The sequence below is a fragment of the Alosa pseudoharengus genome, unplaced genomic scaffold (assembly GCF_046254945.1).
Source record: "Alosa pseudoharengus isolate Yale_2024_CS ecotype anadromous, Long Island Sound unplaced genomic scaffold, YU_APseudo_1.1 YU_APseudo_1.1_scf_23, whole genome shotgun sequence".
Taxonomy (NCBI): Eukaryota; Metazoa; Chordata; class Actinopteri; order Clupeiformes; family Clupeidae; genus Alosa; species Alosa pseudoharengus.
The window spans coordinates 30,122,675-30,127,985 of record NW_027468685.1 but is presented as its reverse complement, the minus strand read 5'-3'; the positions used below and the strand labels follow the sequence as shown (position 1 = coordinate 30,127,985).

Genomic DNA, 5,311 nt, shown 5'->3' with positions numbered 1-5,311 from the left:
CATTATGGCTGCTTTAGCAACACACCTTAAGCTACTGTGTAGTGGGTCCCATTTAGAAGTGGCTACTTCATTTGCGCTTTCTTTGACTCATGGAGCTGCATGAATTTTATTACAACTTTTCGCCACGATATGGCAGTTTAAGTCCGCTTGATACTGTAAGGCGTAAGACATTGGTTTCCAAAGGAGATTTTATTTGTGTCGCCAGCATAGCCTATTGACAATTTATGTTGTAAATAGGCCTACCTTATAAGCCTATAGCTTAGGGAAGCTAACAGCTTTCTATTAGGATCTAGTTTGTTAGTTACAGTTTTGTCATAGCTCCCTGATGCAATTCTACATTTAGAATAGCCAGAGCGTGGATATCTCAATCGGAAAATTAAACAATATCGGGTGCCTATGGACTAGGCTGGGTGAACCCAGCCTGATCTGCCCGCTATTTATTTTTTGATTTCTTAAAAGATTGAGCTTGGTCTGGTGAAAGCCAGACTAGCCATGGACCTCAGTTACACAGTGCAAGGGAACATGAATCAGCCTATATTTGCACGAACAATAACGGACAACAGCTCTTCAACTTTGGCCCGTTAAAATGTGTATGAACAGTCTAGCAACGCATTTCATCAAGGCCCATTTGGACATGTCAGTTATTTGCACCACTGGTTAGATGTAAAACAGCATTTCGTTTCAGACTACTGTTACTTAATTTCTGCATTAACAATAACGTTTCAGACTACTGTTACTTAATTTGTGCATTGACAATAAAGTATTACATGAACTATATGATTAAAATCTTATGTAGAAGAAGAAACATTCACAAAAAATCCATCCATCCAAAAATGACCTTTGTTTTTGATAGCTGTTGAAAACTGCATGGAACTGACAGAGATGTTTTTGTTTATAAATAAATAAATAAATAAATAAATAAATAAATAACATTATGCTGATACCTTTTGCTTTTCCCAAATACAATGTAGCCTACAGGTGTAAGTGACCTTTCATCAATCCAGTTGCAATGGATGAACTGTGATGAACTGCCCTACTTGTGATTGTTTAGAGATTTTAAAGGTTTTATAACAATGCTACATCTTCTTTGGCTATTCTACAATCTATTCACCTTTTCAGCACCAGTAGGCTACTTTCTGTGCAGCCGCACACACACTCAGGCATGCCAAACAAGCATACACAAAAGTTTCAAGAGTGGGGGATGGAGTAAAATATGGAGACAAATTGACGTGTGATTTATTTTCGCGGAATGGATGTACAGGACTGAGCGGCGGTCATATTTTGTACCACTATGTGGTACATCTAGTTGGGGGCCAAGCAGCGAAGCTGCGAGGCAACCATTGTGTTTGTTAGTTTTCTTATTATTAGGGGTCCGAGCAGCGTAGCTGCAGGAACCCTATTGTTTCTGTACCGTTCATTTTTTGGCCAAAATTCTGTAAAAGTCATACTGCAGCCTAAACCGTAACTCCAAAACTCTTGAAATTTTCAGGTATGGTTACCAGTACCCCCCTCTACCCATAACCCAAAATTTGGGGTACTGCACCCAAAGGTGGCGCTATTGAAAAAAAAAGTTAATTATGCTTATTTCTCCTTACCAGATTCACCTAGACTCAAAATTCTTTCAGAATATTAATCTCTAAACTCAGATGCATCTTTTTGGCCCTGGTCTTATGGTCTACAAATGTTTACTTTTTCCACAATTTCATGGAAAAGCCAAACATTATAAAAAGTTTCACACTCTTCAAAAATAATCGAATCTTCACCAAAATTCTCACAGACAATGTTTAGACCAAGCCTCACAAAAGTTATCGCTCAGAATTTTGATATTTTGTTCCATTTCAGAGATATAGGCCAATAAAGTTAGACCACTTAGGCCTTTTTTCCTAGATCACCTATATTCCTATAAACCGTAAGTCCTAGAAAGTTGACATTTTCAAGTATTACTCCATTACTGTTCTTCTCTATAAATGTCTAATTGCCCCAGAATATCCAAAAGTTTTCAGGTGTACTCTTTCAGGAAAGCCCTTCATTTTATTGTCAAATGTATACTTGGAGTTTTTCTTGTGTGTTTACCAACACACATTTTCACCATTTGAATGTGATTGCTGAATGTGTATGATTGTCAGTGGCAGAGTGGGATAATGTCTAGTGCTGGTGTTTGTTAGGTTGAGAGTTCGAATCCTGCTAGAGCAGGGATTCCCAAACTGTGGTACGCGTACCCCCGGTGGTACGCGAGCTGCTTCGAGGGGGTACGCGAGATGAAAAGGGCTATGGCGGACAGGTGTAAAATGAAAAATTTCAATCTTTTGTAATTAATTCATGAATAAATACATAATTTCGAATCAGGTCATAATGATATGGAAACATGAAATTAAAGGATATCATTTATAAACTATGTATGTGTTCATCAAAAAAAGACGCCTGGAATAGCTAATAGAATGCGTTACTTTTGAATGCGTTGGATGGTCCGTGGTCCGTGGGGGGAAAGTTTTGCGGATATAACAGGTTTTTGAAAACAACAAAAACAGAAAGGAGGGAAGGAGCAAAGCTAAGAGTTATTTCAGATGGGCAAGAAAGGTAACATTAGCTAGGCTTTACATTTAACAAACTAAAGGTAGCCTAAGTTTAGCCTTTCTAGGCTGTATAGCCTAATGTTGTCCAAACGAATACATCCTTGTCAGGCGTTGTTGTAGGCCTATATTGTATGTGGATGTATTTAGGCTACTATGCAGGCTACTTTTCATAATCATAACTTTTTAACTGACCAAATGCACGCACCTAAACCCGGGAAACGGATCAAATATCGTCAAGGGGGGGGGGGGGGGGGGGGTTATAGAATGCGTTACGTTTTTATGTGTTTATGTGTCGGATGGTGGGGGTACGCGAGCCGAGTCGGAATGTAGCCGGTGGTACGCGGGGGGAAAAGTTTGGGAACCGCTGGCCTATTATATCATGTGATCTGCTCTTGATATTACCTTTCCTTATTTTTGTCTTTTTCTCCTATAGCACAATTTGGATTTTGCATACCTTTTCAGAGTGCACAGTACTCTTTGAGCCAGTGGAGGTTGGTTGGTACATAGCTCATTTCTTGTTCCTGTTTTCAGATGCGTGACACAGGGCTAACACTGGAGGTGCGTGATAAAATGTTACTCTCGTGGCTTGTTTTCTATTTCTGTTTGAGACATTTTGTTTCTCAATTTTCAGCTGTAAGATGCAAAATATATGTTTCAAATTCCAGGGAAAGATAATATCACTTTGTTTCAGAATCTGGAAACTCCCATGTAGGGGTTGCACAGGAAACCACAACCTTAGAGACTTTATTTAAACACTCAAGTTTGCTCTTGCTGTTCACAGGCATAACTACAGCACTAATTCTCATTGGATGCACACCTCATGGCAACATGCAGGCTCTGAACGACTCAAACTCAAACGACACCAGCACATCAGAAGTCTACCAAGTTAGCACTACGTTGGCGGGCCTTTGTTTTCTGATAGGTATTCCTGGGAACATTGTAGTCATGGTGATCATCCTTCGCCACTTTAAAAAGGACAACTTCACTCTGCATCTGCTGCTGAATCTGGCTGTCTCTGACATCTTACGTTTGATCCTCATACCTGTATGGATCTACTTCTTCAATGTTGATTGGATGTTCAGCACAGCTCTCTGCCAGTTTAATCCAGTCTTCCTCGGGTTGACCAGCATGTACTCTGGTGTGTTTACCGTGACTGTGATGAGTGTCCAAAGGTACCTGGTGGGTCTTCATCGGAGACAGTGGGCCAAGCTGGGCAGGAAAGGAGAACACATTCTGCTCTTCTGTCTGTGAATATTGGCATGCATTCTCTCTGGCCCTTTAGCTGCCATTGCTCACATAGAGAAAGGACAGGGGTCACATAGAGAAAGGAACTGCAGGCGGTTCTCAGGGCTAGATCAGAATATTCTAGCCATTCTCTTGTGTGAGACTCTGCTGGGGTTTGTTCTTCCGTTATCCATCATAGTGAGCTCTTACTACCGCCTCCATAAGAAGGTCAACCAAACAGCCTTCTTCAGTGACCACAGACTGACCAAACTGGTGACCGCCATTGTAGTGACTTTTATAATCTTCTGGTTACCTCTTCATGTGAATAATATTGTACAGATACTAGCTATTGCCCTGAAATCAGCTAACCCATTGGTCTCTGCAAAACTTAATCGTTTTTCAATATTAAGCAGAAGTATTGCATATAACTTTACATTTCTCAATACCTGTGTGAACCCCCTTCTTTATACTTGCACATTCAGACAACTTTTTTGACATTTTGCAAAAGCGGAGAGAATAAGGACCAGTAGGGGAGACCGGGGCTGGTTGTCTCACGGGTTGGTTGTCACATTGCTTATTCCAGGCACACTAGGTGATGCTGTGGTAAAATTTTGATATCAAACTGTTACCCTTTGATAGCTTACTCATTTGCACTATGAATTTTGCTGAGCAGACACACAGCATCGAGGTGAGGAGACAATTTTTAAATTTCATGGGTCAGAGTAAATTTTCATGTTGGTGTTGTTTTTGTATTGAGAGCTTGTAGGATACTAGTAGTTCAAAAACAAAACACTCATTAAAAAGCCAAAGGTAGTAGCTTTATTTTGAGTCATATTTTAGCTATAAAGTTAAAGCCATGTGGCAGCTAGGTTAACATCTTTGTCAAGAGGTCAGTTGGGGATGGTTGTCACATAGCTCGTGGGGTTGGTTGTCACATGTGTTTGTTGTCACTGTGACACAGTTGACACTGTGTTTGCAACTTTGTTTGCAACTTACATGATAATAAAGAGGTTTTAGCACTGAAAATGATTTTATTTTATTTCTCAACATAGTAGACAATTCAAGTAACTGATCACCTCCTTTAATCCCATTGTTTAAACATAAGGGGCATTGATGACAACTATCATAGGGGTGGTATTCATATTTAAACTTATTTGCAGTTTCTATCTTAAAAAACTAAAAAGTTACACATCATTTTTAAGATTCCATTTTATCACTGAAATCCCATTGAAACTCTATAGGGACAACCAACCCCATACCCTGTGACAACCAACCCCGTGATGGGGTTGATTGTCACATTGTGTCAGAGTGTCTTTGATGGTTAATTGCTCCCTGTTACAATACACTCTAAAAGTAAAAAATATACACATTTAAAGCCAAGACCCCAAGCTTTCATTTCATGTAGGAATTACTGCTGAAAGAGTTTTTGAAGATGAGCAATTCATGCATGAGTAAAAATTGTGACAACCAACCCCGGTCTCCCCTACTCAGGACTCTGGAGAATGACCACCTAA

General features: G+C 39.8%; 1 pseudogene; it reads left to right on the top strand.

Moving 5' to 3' along the window:
• The first annotated feature begins 3,401 nt into the window (after positions 1-3,401).
• Positions 3,402-5,311, top strand: LOC143140013 (C-C chemokine receptor type 1-like; annotated as a pseudogene).